Source organism: Tenrec ecaudatus, chromosome 2 (assembly GCF_050624435.1).
Source record: "Tenrec ecaudatus isolate mTenEca1 chromosome 2, mTenEca1.hap1, whole genome shotgun sequence".
Lineage (NCBI taxonomy): Eukaryota > Metazoa > Chordata > Mammalia > Afrosoricida > Tenrecidae > Tenrec > Tenrec ecaudatus.
In genome coordinates this window covers 294,248,988-294,265,845 of record NC_134531.1, presented here as the reverse complement: position 1 = coordinate 294,265,845, position 16,858 = coordinate 294,248,988, and positions in this window count along the sequence as shown.

The window sequence follows — 16,858 nt, the reverse complement described above, 5'->3', positions numbered from 1 at the left end:
TTCTCTCCGTCTTCTGCAACTTCCCCCTGTCTGCAGAGCTCTTAAACAGACAATAGAAGGCAAAGGGGGCTGGTAGAATGTGAACAAATATCTGAGTTTTCAAAAAGTGTATTCACTGTTTACCTTACTATCGGAGAGCATTGTAAAGTTTGCTTTGGGCAGCTATATTTAGGTTAAAATGTAGAGCTTTATCATTTGATTTCCCTTTTGACCCATTTTAAAGTAGCTTCAGTGTTTAAGATCTTATGCTTTCTTTTGGAGTGAGGATTTTCTATGATTTGTCCGGTGATTTTTGTTGCATCTTCATTTGTTTGCTTCCTGTTTGGATTCCATGTGATTTTCTGCCCAGGATAGGTAGATCTATATAGACAGTAACTGGGTCGATAATCACCCAAGGTCATGGTGGGGCATGGGGCAGGGCCGGGAAAGTGAGGAAAGGAAATGGGGAGCGAATGACCATGACTACAAGAAGTAATGCTCTGAAATTGTGATGATGGCAGTCACCTTCTTAATAGAATTGAATGGTTGAATTACATGATATGTGAAATATATCCCAAAGAAAATATAATCAAAATATGACAACATAATAATCATCTATAAATTATCAAGGATTCATGAGAGAGGTGGTAGCAGGGGGAAAATGAGGAGCAGATAAAATGGGCTCAAGCAAATGTTTTGAGAATGATGAGGGCAACAAATGTACAAATGTGCTTGACACAGTGGATGTATGTATGGATTGTGATAAGAGTTGTACAAGCCCCCAAGAAAATGATTTAAAGAAAATATCATGAAAAGTTTATGCAAAAATGGACTGAAAAGATCATAAAAATTTCCCCCAAACTTTTGAAGTCCGCCCAGATTTGAGTACCCACAGCAATCCAGGCACCCCATCCCCACCTCCCCATTTGGAAGGGGAGGCATCAGCTTAAAGATCCTCACTTTATCAAAGTCATATAACAGTAAAGGCTAGCCCAATTCCAGGACGCAGTGCTCCTGCCTCAGCCTGCCTCGTGCTGAAGTGCCTACTGCTCCCTTGGCATTGACAAGGCTCAGTGTCCCCACTGTACAAAGAAACAGCCGCGCTGATTTGGGGGTGTTCACCCTGCTTCTCTGAGTATAAAGGTTGCTGTGCCTACCAAGCAAGATGCCAGACTCCGTGCCAAAACCTGCTTCCAGCTCTTCAGAAGAACAAATGCCCTTATTGTTCCTGACAGGTTGACCAAGGCGCTCTTGTATTCCTGGGCTCCCACTCTGAGAAATTAGAGTACATGAATGAAAGGTGGTTCATCCACGGTGAGCTTGGGCTGTCTTCTCTTCCTCCCCTGTCCTCAAGAGAACCTTGGGCTCAACTTTTAGTCCCAGGTCTTCAGTAAGAGTGCTCTGCAGACTGATTGCGTGTGGTCGGAGCTTGCGAACAAAAACGCTGGCAATTTCAGGACCTTCTAAGATGGGAGAGACAAGATAGCCCCTTTTGCACAGGAAGGGGGTGGGAGGAGTGGGCCAGGGAGTTAAGAGTCTGTTGTAATGAAAGCAGGTACCAAGGACCTATGTCAGAATGATTGGCTTAGCGTTATGAAACCCTTCTTGATCTGCCTCAGCTGATTCTCCTATTTAGTCAGTCTGCCCCCAGAAGAAGCAGGTGCTCAGGGAAGCACTTGGTCTTACTGCTTCGTTCCACACAACAACTGGTCTTGACTCAGCTATTATGTGGACTGAAGCAAACTCCAGCCAGAGGTGAAAGACTTGCTTCTCTGTTATGTCATAAGATGGGACTGGCTAGCTCTCCAGGCTGCATTCTACTGTGATTATTCTACTCTTAGGCTATGAAATACAATATAATAATTTACCTTACAGAAGGGTTTTTCTTCCTGGAAACACAGAGAAACCATTGAAACCCTTTTGAGAGAAAATGATTGCAGATATTACAGGTGACCTATTCCTCTGTGTGGTCGTTGTTAGGTGCTGTCTGGTTGGCATCAACATAAGCCTATTATCTAGTTGGCTTAGACGCATAGCAATCTAGTCCTTAGTGGGTAGTGAATCCAATTAAGGATTACTTGCATATGTATACTTTGTTATAGCCCACTTAATGGAAAATAATGCACAATTTGGAGCTTGATGTATATTTAGCCCCCTTTTAAGTACTATTTACCAAACCAGATATATAAAGCAAGTCTGATCCACTTTGAATGCTAAGAGCAGACCTTTACACCTTTTTTCATGGGAGAAAAGAGTCTTGTTTCTCTACAATCAGCTGACAGCTGGCTTTTCTTGATATTTTTAAATGGCAGGTGATAAGCATAAATAGAAGTATTTAAGGTAGTTTTCTTAAGTTTGGCTTTTTAAAAAAAAAAACTGGAATGCAGGCTCTTGCACTTCCTTTTCTTTTGGTTTTCAAATACCTGCCTTTCCCTTAAAACCACCTACATTCAAAATCCTCATCTATTTGTTTGGTCTTGTGTGGTTGATGTTTATTTGGGTAATCTGAGGTAGCAGACGAGGAATGTATTTAATCATCTAACCTTTAAATAAGGAACATTTGAAATGTCAGCATTTTATTTCAGGAACAGGTAAGCTATTGCTTTACAAGGCTTTTATTTATTTATATACACCCAGCATCTTTCAGAAAGGGAATTTGAAACAGCTTAGCACAGCTTATCAAAAAGGGTGAAATAATAATAATAAAAAAAGATGGAAGACAAACACAGTAAATATTCCAGCCAGACCAGTCAACCTAGTTACTGCGATGGGCTGTAAACGGGTCTCTCAGGTTCTTGGAAACAGAGCAAGCAGGGAGGCAAAAATTATATAATCTTTAATATGCAAAAGATGAGAACAGGTTTCTCTGATTTAAAACTCAGATCTCTCCAAGAGAACATTAGACAAGGAATGTCTAACATATTTGAGTAGCTACCAGATTTTAACATTGGTAAAGCAGGACACACGCCATTGATAAAACTCATGTCCTGGAGAAATAGCCACATGGCAGCCGAAAACTGTATACCCTAGTTTGTCGTGCATTCTTTCCAAAAACCGGGACTTTTTAAAAACGCCACGGGACGCGGGGAAAATTGTTAAGAATCGGCACTGTCCCACCCAAAGCGGGACATCTGGTCACCTTAAGTAGTCAGCTACTGTGTCACCCGCTTGAGACAAACCTAGGTAGGTGCGCTTGCTTCCGAGAATTCACTGCTTGAAATCTCTTCTTTTATGTGGGAGATTCAGGCTACATCCCCCACGAGCAGGGGATGCTTGTGAGTAGCTACCGTGCCGAACGGGTGTCAGTGGCGCTTCTCTAGGCTCAGGCAGATTCAGAAGAAGGCCTAGTGGTCTGCTTCTGAAAACCTGCAACTGACAAGGCAGTATTCGGTCACATGGTGCCTCGGGTCCCGTGAGTTAAGGGCCACCTTGACAATAGTTAACCACAACAGGAAGCTAGCATTCCATATTAAGTCTGTTGAAATAGGACCATGGACACTTTTATTTTGTATCCCTTATTGGAACCATACCAATTCCTCAATCTGGTCGTTACATAATTTCACCTCAACTTGATTAACAGAATGTAGGGGTAGAATCTAGCCTGTCAATCAGGTCACAAGCTAACATCCACCAGGAGGATTCTGGGAACTTTCTCTTTCTCTCCTCGGAGGCAGGCCACACTCTCTCTCTGCTATACATTCCTTAGGACAAGCCACAAGGAGCCAAGGCAGCCAGAGCCCTGGAGCTGGAGGAGCCACCTGGAGAGCCTCGCCAGCGCTGAGCTGCTTCCACAAGACTTTCCGTGCACTGCTTGTGATCTTCTCGCTTTCTGCATCATTGCGTGTGCTGCATGAGTCTGTAGAAGAATTTATGGGCTAGCATCAAGCATAGAGGATTTATGGGCTAATATTGAATTTATGGACTTCATCTGGATTGGGCTAAGATGTTTTCTTAATATACAATTATTCGTGAATATAAAACTCTCTTACACACATATGAGTGTCTCTGGATTTTGTTCTCTAGTCAACCCAGACTGATACACTCAACTTGCTTCAATGTCACTGACTCTGAATCTTGTCCTAATTTCCTATTCCTAGACTTGAGTGAAGGAGCCCAGGTGACACAATGTAGGCTTCTCAGCAGTTCAAAGGCACTACCTAGTCATCGTTTTGGGTGAAAGATGAAGCTTTCTACTCCCATAAAACATGTGTGTAGCTCAGAAACCCACAGAGACAGTTCTGCTCTGTCCTATAGGGTCCCTACGAGCCAGGGTCAACTCAAGGCAGTGAGTTTGACTTTTGTTGTTTTGAGAACTGAGTAGGTGCCTGGGTGGCATAACGGATTATGTGTTGGGCTGCTAACTGAAAGATCAGCCGACAAAACCACCAGCTGCTCCACCGAGGAGAGATCAGCCATTCTACGCCCATAAAGAGATAACGTTTCAGAAGCCCACAAAGGAAGTTCTATTCTATCCTGGGTAATGTGTATTTCCATCTCAGATACATTAAATCATAATCTACAGTTTAACAAATGCCCAGGTGACTCTTATTTAGAGGTTAAAAATCTGGGAACTTAGAAGAATGGGGATCTTTTAAAACTATAGACTGGGGATCTTTTTAAACGGTAGGCTCTGATTCATGTATCTGAGGTGGGAATGCAAAGTCTGAACAAAAGGTTTAAGCAAAATGAATTGGATCAAAGTCCTGGTCAAAACTCAGTTCTGGTTCCTCAATGGTACAGGGCAGGGTCTGCCTAGAAGAAGAGAAGCTTTGGGGAAAAAAAAAATATATATATATATATGCTAGAAAAATAAGATGTAGCTGAGTTGAGGGTAGCAAATGTCTTCTAGTTGTGCATAGAACTTAACATATCCGGAAGGGTGGGTATATGGCATACAGTCAAAATCTCTGTGATATTCTGTTATCCAGGATTAAAAAATTTTTATAGGAATAAAGTTGCCTTTTAGTCAAATGTAATTCATGGCAACTCCTGGACTGTGTTCCAGTGGGCTTCTGTGGCTTATTTTTAAAAAACACATTTTCAGGTCTTTCTTCTGAGGAGCCTCTGGCTGGCCTTGGACCTTCAACTTGGAGGGTGGCGGCTGAACACATTACCTATTTACATCTAACCAGGACAATAGATAGAACTGTCCTACACTACCTTTAGGAGACGTAGAGAGCGATGCTGCTGATTAAAGATGGAGCTAGGTGTTTTACCAGTTCAGCTAGCTAGCAATGTATTTATCCTAAGACCTAGTATCAGGAAAAGCAGGCGTGGTTTCGGTCAACAGCTTTTCAGAGAGGTTATAGCACCCCATTATAAATGGCCACAGAAAACACGAAGGTGGACTAGCATGGTCTCCTAAGCGCGCCCACTGGGATAAATTAGCTGCAAAATGCATCCGCGACTTTCAGAGTAAATTGACCTCTGCTTGGGGTTCTTTTATAATGGACCAATTATGTTGGAGATTATCCTGAAAATGATGACTTGGTTGCTTAGTTCATGTTTAGTCTAATACCTGGCAATAAACAATTACCCAAATTATTTCTTTTTCCTTCCATCAGCATATTTTTCTTTATATCATACCAATTCATGTTCATTGTGGATAAAGTAGAAAATGCAGAGAAGAGATCATCTGTCCACTTACCAGGTAGAAATAGTCATGTTTTTCCATGCTGTCAGATACTTTCTCCCCACATATTTACTTGTGTCTGTACGCATTTTGACTAAGTTGTCAGTTCTGGTGATTCTGTTTTTTACAATCTACTCCCAGTCAGCTTATACTATCACACCCAGTTGGCCCGGAATTTAGTACACACCCCAAGATTTCAGTCCTTTCTCAGTGGCTTGTCTTGGTCATTGTCAACCTTGGTTCTCATTTCCCACGTTATCTCTTGGTGTTTTCTTATCTTATCTGGGCACAAAGCTCCTTCTCTTTCACTCTGCCCCCATATCTCAACATTCATATGTGTATTCAGAGTGCCCTAAAACCATGTCTTGATAAGACAGTTGAAGAGGTGATTTATTTATAACCTGAGAACCTCATAGGAAAGAAACAAAATCCTTAAATGTAACCCAACTGCTAGCTAATAAAATATTATTTAAATCCCATGCTGTATTGTATGAAAGGAGGGCTGGTGATGCAGTGCATTAAGTGTGTAGCTGACAGCTATAAAGTCTGTGATTTATACACAAGTGAAAGATGAGTGAGACTGACAGCTTCTATAATGATTCATAAGCTCAGAAATATTATGGAGCAATTCTACTCTGCTCTATAGGGTTGCTTGGAGTTGGAATTTACTCAATGAGTATATATATATATAGCCATATATACATACATACATATAACATGCTTTGTGGACTCAAGCATCTGACTGCGTGGATCATAACAAACTATGGATGGCCTTGAGAAGAATGAGAATTTCCAAGCACTTCATTTTGCAACTGTAGAACTTGTCAATCAAGAGGCAGTTGTGTGAACAGAATAAGGGAATACGTCATAGTTTAAAATCAGGACAGGTGTGCTTCAGTGTTGTAACCTCCTACCCTTCTTATTAAATCCATATACTGAACAAATAATCACAGACGCTGGATTATATGAAGAAGAATGTAGACATGGAGATGACACAACCATATGCAGAGGACACAACCTATTTGATGAAAGTGAGCCGGGCATGAAGCACTTGTTGATGAAGATCCAGGGTTGCAGCCTTCAGTATGGATTACAATTTAATATAAAGAAGGGACCCAAATCTTCACAACTGAACTAATAGGTAACATCATGATCAACAGAGATAAGATAGAAGTTGTCAAGGATTTCATCTATCTTGGGTCCACAATCAATGTTTATGGAAGTTGCAGCCAAGAGATTCAAGGATGCATTGCACTGGGCAAATGTTTTGCCGCATAAAACATTTTGAAAATCAGGGAGGTTACTTTGAGGACTAAGTGCACCTAACTCGAGCCATGGTATTTTCAATTGGTTCATATGCATATGAAAGTTGGATGTTGAATAAGGAAGACTGAAGAATTCATGCATTTGAATTATGATGCTGGTGAAGTATATTGAAAGTACCATAGCGTGATAGTTACCTAATCTGGTGTCAATTTGGGACTTGATAGGATTAAGAGTGAAGGAGTGGAGTCTAGTCTGTCAATCAGATCATAGCCAATGAGGCCTCTGTGTGAGCATGGCCTTCTCCTGAGAATTTTGGGATTTCTTGGATTTCCTCCTTGAAGGCAGGACAGATTCTCTCTCTCTCTCTCTCTCTCTCTCTCTCTCTCTCTCTCTCTCTCTCTCTCTCTCTCTCTCCTCACTTCCTGCAAGACATCCCTGAGGAGAAGCCACATGGACCTACCCTGAGGCAACCTTCAGAACTGGAGGAGCCCATGGAGATCCCTGCTAGCGCTGAGATGCTCCTACCACCACTGATTTTGCACCCACTGGCCTGTGATCTTCCTGCATTCAGCATCATTGCATGTGTTTCATGAGTCTGAAGAGGACTTTATAGATTGGTATCACACATATGAGCTAATATCAGACTTATGGACTTGAGCTGGACTGGGCTGGGATGTTTTCTCAATATTCAACTGCTCTTATATATAAACCTCTTTCTCATACACATGGGTGTCCATGAATTTGTTTTTCTAGTCTACCCAGACTAACACGCATGGACACCAAAAGATCGAATACCTGTCTTGGAAGAAGTATGGCCAGAGTTCTCCTAAGAGGCAAGGGTGGTGTGACTTTGTATTACATACTTCAGGCAGGTTTTTAGGAGAGACCAGTCCCTGGAGATGGACACCGTGCTTGGTAAAGTGGAGGAACAGCAAAAAAGAGGAAGGTCCACAAGGAGCTGGATCGACACAGTAGCTTCAACAATGTGCTCAAGCACAGGAGCACTTGTGAAGATGGCGTTCGTGAGGTTGGGCAGTATTTGGTTCTGTTGGGCGTAGGGTAGCTCAGGGTCAGAATCTACTTGAGGGCATGTAACAAGAGCAATATATAATGTATGAAGCTTTTTTTTCAGTTTGTGGGAAATTTTCATTATCTTTTAATTCTATGTTTTCCACCAAGTTTTTGAATCCCCCTTCTATTAGGGCCCCTGGTTTCATGGTAGATTAAATACTGGGCTCATGATTGCAAGGTGGTTCAAGCCCATCAGCAACTTGGTGGAAGAAATACGAGGCTATCTGTTTCTATAATGATTTACAGCCTCGGAAATACAATGCAGCAGTTCTACTCTGTCCTGTAGGCGTAATCCGAGTCAGAATGGAGGATCGCATTGGGCTTTGGTGTATAATGTATTTGATTTATCAAAAGGAATGGGATTATTCTCTATTTATATTAAAATACACACACATTTGCCTCTGTTATTGGGGATCGATTAAAGCTAATCTGACCATTTTTGCCTAGTTATCTATTTTCTACATTGGTGGGAATACAGGGGAGAATATTCACGTTCTATTAGGTAGTTAAACGAAACCTGAATTGTGTTACTCATGCTATAGTAGCCACAGACATTATCAGAGCTCCAGCTGTGGTCAGGTGGCTCGACCACTTCATTTGCACTTAGGCTATCCTTCTCAAGGATGCTCCCATCCTATAAGTGAGCTTTCCTAGGGGTGTTAATGCAGGTACTTTTCAGCAAGATTCATGATTCTCAACTGATCTGGATGAAACTTCTTTGGGGATCTCATTGTAATCCAAGACCCTTCCTGCCGAATCCTCCCTTCCCTATCTCCTTCACAAGTGTCACACCTTCATCATAGTCTGAAGAACCTCGCTGCCTCCAATCTCCACTTTTTATTCACGACCTTTCCTCCAATCAAACTTGTGTAATGTCCTCTTTGGTTACCTACTTCTCAGAGGGACCTAGAATAACATGTACGCATGCATTTATTAACTAACCATAAAGAATCATAAAACCAGTTCACGTGAGGTCAATGAAGTCTAGAGTTCTTGTCTTTTAGGCAGTCTGCTACTTTCTTTGTAGGACAAGTTTGCCTAGAGACAAGTACTAAACACATTCTAGTGTTCATTACTCTTATGAATAAAGAGTTCTTTAATACCCCAGTTCAATCAAGAGCAGCTATTCCTGTATATTTCACCAATGGAAAAAAATATTGTGAACATATTTCAAGGTCCAATCAAAAGAGTGGTCTGCTGGGTCAGTTCAATTCAAGGCAGAACTTGCACTCATGATAAAAAGGTCAGAAGCATTATACCAATGAACCTCCCCCCCCCCATCATGTCAAGGTACCTGCTCATTGGCAGACGGTAAGCAGGTCTGTCCTATGAGAACTATGCTGGAAAACCTTCCTCCATGCCCTCTACAGCCCCGATCTTTCTAATTCATTTTTTTTGTTGTTGGTGGTGGTGTTGTTCCCAAAGCACATTGGGAAGAAACAGGATTTGAGTTTCTAAGGATGCCCCAGCTGACATTTTCACACGGTGTGCATCAAAGAGCGAGCTGTTCTGTGGAGGATGAGTCAGCAAGGTGGAAACACTTCCTTGGTACGTAGACAGTCCCAGGTGGAGGATGTGTCCAGAAACAAAAGCTTTATACTTTAATACGTTTGTTAAATAAACATTTTTGTGATCTTATAGAAATATTTTTTTTTTTTACTTACCCTCCTGCACAGACAGCCCAGGGTGGAAGCTTAAGTAGTTTACAGTAAATTACCATGTAATGTGAACTTTTCCCACGTCAGTAAATAGCATCATACCTAATGACTGCATACAGGTCAATTGCATGGGTATCCCACTCAATTTAAATAATTCCCTATGGTTGGGTGGGTTCATTTTCTAATTCTTTCCATATGCTTGTACATTGTCCAACTTTTCAATGAATATTTTCTCAGACGTAGAATTATTGGGTCAAAAAGGACACCTGCCTTCAAAGTTTTTCAATATTCACTGCCAAAAAGTCCTCCAGGAATTTAGTTTCAATCTTCCCTGCCACTGTTACTATGTGAGTAGGCTTGTTTCTCCACCATCCATCTGTCACAACTGCCTGATGTACTGTGGGGGTGGATGTGGTTGCCTGAAACCGAAAACTCTGCATCCAGAATGTCACATACTAGCAGAGTCGTCCATGGTAGACAGGTTCAAGGAGCTCCTAACAATGACAGCCTGGAAAGAAAAAGCAGACCAATAAAACCCCCATGTAAAACAATAAAATATTGCCCACTATCGTGCTCTAAGGTGAACCCTCCATGTTGAAAACTATGCCAAACTCACTGCCATTCAGTCAATCCCAACTTCTAGCAACCCTATCGGTTAAAGCAGCACTATCTCTGTGAATTTCCAAGACCGTTACTCCCTACAGGAATGGAAATCCCCATCTTTCTCTCATGGGGCAGTGTGGTGGTTTTGAACTGCTGACCTTGTAGTGAGCAGTCTATCACACAAGCATTATGCCACCAGGGCTCCGGGTAGAAAGGCACTCAAAAGACAAGCATGCCAAGGAGGGTACAGATGTGGGCAGTGTATATAACAAAGATTCAAACTCTTATATTTGATTGTATGTGAAATGATATATCTTAGTTGGCTAGCACTACTGTAATACAAATATCACCAGTAGGGGGCTTTAAAGAACATAAATTTATTGTTATCCAGTTCTGTGTCTAAAAGCCCAAACCAGGGCCTAGACTGCATTGATTCCTTCTATGGGCCCCTCACCTTTCTTCTTCTTCTTTTTTTTTTTAGCTTTCATTTCTTATCTATACCGGTGTACATGCTCTGGTCCAGTCCAGAGTGAGAAGAAACACTGGGATCATGATAGTGGGGGGTGGGGGATGAGGAAGCCTCAAGGAACCAGAGAAATATTGTGTGTTCCATCAGTGCTTTACTGCATTCTGGTTGATTCATCTCTTCCCTGTGACCCCTCTATCAGGGAATGTTCCATTGTCTATAGATGGGCTTTGGGTCTTTCCGCTCCAACCCCCCTCATATGAACTCAACCTGAATTTGTTCTAGGTGCAAGTATCTCTTGTCTGTTCCATGGAAAAAATATCTTCCCTGGCTTTTTACATATTGAGGGTGGTCTTTTCTTTCTTACTCATTATTTGTATTTTTATCTTTATGTTATTATTATTTTATCCTCACCACCTTATTTTGATTCAGTTTTTTATTGTTTCTATTTGGTTTCCCAGTTTGTGACGCACAGAGGTGGATGCTGAGAGATAACTGATGGAATGGTTTATAGAGGATACAGGGGTAGTGGGTGGGTCAGAGAAAGGGAGGGTGAAGGGACTTGAGAAGTAAACAGTGAAGGCAGGAATGGAGAGGGAGCACTAGAACTGATTGTGATTACACAACTCATTTTAAAGGCAATTTAGCCATGGGTGGGAAATAGTCTAAAATTGATGCGGTGATGATTGTATTATTCTTCTTGATATGATTGAATGATTGAACTGTTGAATTGTATGATATGTGGATTAGGTGCCCAAAATGTAAAATAATAATTAAAATTAAATTACTAAAAAAAGAGTTAAAGTTTCAGCAACCCACAGGGGAAGTTCTAACCTTTCCTATAGGGTCACTATGAATCAGAATCAACTCAATGACAGTTTGACATTTAAAAGCATAGCCTTAAAAAGAAGGAAGCTCCTTTTGTTTTCCATAACACATTCTTACTGCTAGCCTAGGGGACACATTTGATGGCTGAAGTTCTAGTAGGTATCTTGGGCCATACCTTGAATGGTCAAGTGTTTGTCATAGGTTGGGTTCCCCAAAGTCAGGCACTAAAGTAAAGATTTTTGTGAAGCTTGTTGTTCAAAAAGCATTTCCAAATAAAGCATGAATAGAAGAGTAACAGGATAGGGAAGAAAGCCAAACAAGGGTAAAATGCCAAACCAAGCCCCTCAGGAACATCTTGCCTGGATCCGACAAGGGCACGCTGGAGTCAGTATAGTCACATCTCAGGGGTCACGGCGCATACCTCCCCCACACAGCAGTCATTGGCTAAGGGTTGACCTAGGAGTAGATGTAAATTCCCAGGAATGCCGTCTAGGTGGGCTCCAGGACCTGAGGACAGCCGCCGACAAAGAGCCTGTATCGGATACTCCCCTCTCCTTATTTTCAGTGATGCTTTCTATCCTTGGCATTCCTCGATAGCTGGCTTCCCCATTTGTGTGTTGTGTTAGTCCAGGTAGACTAGAGAAACAAATCCACGGACACACTCATATGTATATAAGAAGGAACTTTATATAAAGAGTAATTATACATTAAGAACACATCCCAGCCCAGTCCAGATCAAGTCTGTAAGTCTGATATTAGCCCATATGTCTGATACCAATCTATAAAGTCCTTTCAGACTCATGAAACACATGCAAAGACGTTGAATGCAGGAAGATTGCAGGCCAGTGGGTGGGAAATCTTGTGGATCCAGTGGCACTGTAAGCACCTCAGTGCTGACAGGGGTCTCCATGTGGCTTCTCCAGTTTCCATGGCATGGGGTCCATCAGCATAGTGCCATGTGTCTTGACAGCAGAGTGTCTCTCAGGGAGTGAGTTGAGAGAGGGTGTCTCCCTTCTCTAAGGAAGGAAAAACAGGAGCTGTCAGAATCCTCAGGAAGCCATACCCACACAGAGTCCTAACTGGCTATACAATGATTGACAGGCTAGACTCCACCCCTTCACTCTTAGTCCTCTAGCTGACACCACATTATGTAACTACCACATGTGTCTTTATGTCTACTTAGCTCATTTTACAACTCAGAAATGGTTAATTTTAGAGCCCACCTTATTAGGGAGTAGGTTCATTAACATAACAAAAGATAGCCCTAAACAGGAACAAGATTTTATCATATATTTTTGATAGGATACAATTCAACTCATAACATTCTATATAAGGTATAAATGAATAGACTTCAAAGAACACTAAGGTACCCTGAACCCTCCACCCAGGCTATGGAATCGAATTTTGAATCCTGCTAGGTCTGTGCCTTCTCCACACCCCTCTGCATATCTTGCCCTCCCTTCAGTTAGCTGCTTTGTAGTCTAGAATTAGAAGTTGATCATTGCCTGAGTTTTCTTTTTTTGTGTGTGGGTGTTGATTCTTTTTTTTTTTAAAACATTTTATTAGGGGCTCATACAACTATCATCACAATACATGCATACATCAATTGTGTAAAACACATCTGTACATTCATTGCCCTCATCATTTTCAAAGCATTTGCTCTCCACTTAAACCCTTTGCATCAGGGCCTCTTTTTTTCCCTCCCTCCCTGCACCCCCTCCCTCATGAGCCCTTGATAATTTATAAATTATTATTTTGTCATATCTTGCCCTGTCCAACATCTACCTTCACCCCCTTTTCTTTTGTCCATCCCCCAGGGAGGAGGTCACATGTAGATTCTTGTAATCGGTTCCCTCTTTCCAACCCACTCACCCTCTACCCTCCCAGTATCGCCCCTCACACCCTTGGTCCTGAAGGTATCATCCTCCCTGGATTCCCTGTGCCTCCAGCTCCTATCTGTACCAGTGTACATCCTCTGCTCTATCCAGACTTGCAAGGTAGAATTTGGATCATGATAGTGGGGGGGGGGTGAAGGTTCTTTAGAGTATTTCTTGATATGTACATCCTCTTTAGATTTACAAACTGTGAGTGGTAAACACAAAGTCAGTTAAAGAATGTGAGAATGTGTGATCACCACAGACTGATAAAGTCTCCCAGGAGAAGAGGAACCGTGTCTAGATCATTCTGCCTCCTGGGAGTTTACACTGAGACCTCCTGAGGTGTTCCGTGTGCGAGGACGTGAGTGAGTCTAACCACAGTCTATGAATGAGAAAGGGCTAAGGATAGACCAGACACTAATCATACGCCTGTGGGAGTGGACTGCATCTCTAGAGTGCCTCCCTTCTGAGCTCACTATGACCTTGCTCAGCTCTCAGAATGCATACAAGAGGATTCCTTAAGTGGGATGAATTATTTGAGTAAAACAAAAAGTATTATTACAAAATGATGGAAACATTTATTTAAGAAAAATCTAGAAGGTGGCAGAATTGTTTCTTGACACATCCTCCATGGAGGTCTATGAAGACAGCATTTCTCTCTCACCTTCCCTGAAGAATTCTCAAATCTTTGGTTTATACCATCAGCTCTGATATCCTTGAATAACACAAATCATGTGCCTTTTCAGAATTCTTGATTTTCAGGACTTAAAATGTCTGAGGGATAAGATCAGGGTTATCAGGTTGGATAACGTAAAGTTTCCCAATGAAACTTTGGGTAGCTCTTCTACTCACACCAAAAACAAACACCCCCAAACCAAAACCAAAAAATCCCAAGTAGGCATGTTTTCATGATGGAAAACATAATTTCTTGATGCAATTTTCCTTGCCTTTTATTTATAAATGTAGTTTTCACTTTTCTTAAAACTTCCTTCTAGTAAGTCCCTTTATCCCGTGTCCTTCAAAAAACTCTATAAAGATGATTTCTTTGGAGTCCCCTAAAATAGTCAGCACAACCTTTTTAACTGATCACTCTGAGTAGTAACTGTTTTATTGGACTGCCCCCACCTTTTTGTAGACACCTACGGAGACTAAACAAGAGTAGCAAATGCATTACTGAGAGAACTAGTCTTCAGCTATGCACCACAGATAAAAAGAAGTTTAAACACATTTTGTTTGGAATCAATAAGAAATGGAATTCTAGTAGCAATATTTTATGTTTTTATTGACTGCGTATACAATACTTTATATTTCTCCTTGGATGCACATATAAAAGTTTGTTCATCTATTGATGGACCTTGGGTTGCTTCTACCATTCAGTTCCTTTGCTGCTAGGAGCATTGGTGGATGGGGGTGGGGGGAGGCGTTGCTGTTTCCATGTCTACTTTCCATTCTTTTTGCAGGTACCTAGGTTGGGATTCCTGAGCCGTGTACCACGTTTCGTGGTTTCTAGTGGCCCTCACAGTCTTCTGTTCCAGTTGTGTCATTTTGCATTCCAAGCATCCATAGTTGAGGGCTTTCGCTTCCATTTTGACGGAGCACTTTCCGTAGTCCACTTTCTTGAGACAGGACAAATCAAAACCAAACCCAATGCAAGTGGATTCTGACTCCAAGCTTACAACCTCATCTTTCTCCCAGGAAACAGCGAGTGACTTGTCTTTGCTGACCTTGAGGGTAGCAGCCTACCTCAGAGCAACACTAACACTCCTTGAGAAAGGGCAGGTATACAAGGTCAAAAACTCTGTCTAACAATGTCATTCTTCTCCTTCAAGGTTTGGGAGTCTATAACTTTGGTTACAAATGATTTTACTTTAGAATTCTGTATATTTCCATGTATACTCGAGCGTAAACTGACCCAAATATCCGCCGAGACACCTAATTTGACCACAAAAGTTACCTTAAAAATGTGCTGAATTGGGAGGGTGGAGGGAAGTTGGGGTAGAAAGGGGTAACCGATTAGGACCTACATATAACTTCCTCCCTGGGGGAAGGACAACAAAAAAGTGGGTGGAGGGAGACACAAGACAGTGTAAGATATGACATAATAATAATTTATACATTATGAAGGGTTAACGGGGGAGGGAGGAGCAGGGAGGGAAGGGGAAAAATGAGGCGCTGATACCAAGGGCTCAAATGGAAAGCAAATGTTTTGAGAATGATGATGGCAACAAATGTACAAAGGTATTTGACACAATGAATGGATGTATGCATTGTGATAAGAGTTGTAAGAGCCCCCAATAAAATAATTCAAAGACAGAAAGAAAGAAAAGAAAACCATTCTTAGGAGCAGTTCTGAGTGTGAGACAGAGCAGAGGCACTCTGCCGAGACTAAAGAAGAGCAGTGGGCTTCTCACCCCGTGGAAGAAAGCAGATGCTGAAAGAATGCATGTCTGAGAGGCTGAAGATAAGAGAGACATGGCTGCTGGCATATGTAAGAAGAGGTGCTACTGTGGACCAAGTACGACTTCCTTGATGTTTTCTGATCTTGACTTATTATAAGCTTCCCTAATAAAGACTCATCATCATGTAAAAAAAAAGTGCTGAAAAACTCAGGTTATATTCAAGTATACAGGGTTCTCTATTTCCTTCTTGCTTACAGTGACACTGCTAACAAACCTGAAGCGATTATAATTCCTTTTCTTTTCTGCTCTGCTTTCCTTTCTGGAATTGAGGGAATCTCCTTTTTTTCCCCTTATGTTTTGAAATTAAAAAAAATTTATTAAACATTTTATTAGGGGCTCATACAACTCTTATCACAATCCATACATATACATACATCAATTGTGTAAAGCACATCCGCACATTCCCTGCCCCAATCATTCTCAAAGCATTTGCTCTCCACTTAAGCCCTTAGAACTGATCCTCTATTTTCAAAAATTTGCCTACCGAAAATCCCATGGGCAACAGTTTTCTGGCATACACAATAGCCAAGAGTCAGCATTGACTTGAAGGCAACAGGCTTAAGCTTGACTAGGGTACCAATTCACTTCTTCTGGTTTGAGGAAATTTTCTCAAATCCATTTGTTTTGTTTTTGTTCTGATTATTTTCTCTCCTTTCTTAGATTTTCTGGACTTGTCCCTCCTTCTTTTCTCAACCCCCTCCCCCTCTTTGTGCTTTTGCTCTACTTACCAGGAAACTCCCTCTACTTTATTATCTAAGCGTTCTTATTGGTTATTTTCTGATATTTTGATCATTTCAATGGCAAGAACTTTTCCTTTTCTCTTATAGTTTTTATAGGATTTTTAATGGATGCAACATTTTAACTTTTTGGATAGAGTTTGATTTCACTTGGTTTTGTTGATTTTATCCTTGTAATATTCATATACTCAAAGATGCCCCCTCCATTTGAGGTGGTATATGAATGTCTGCTTTTGCCTTCATTTCTCCTTCCCTGGGTAATGGGGAAAGTTCAAACTATTC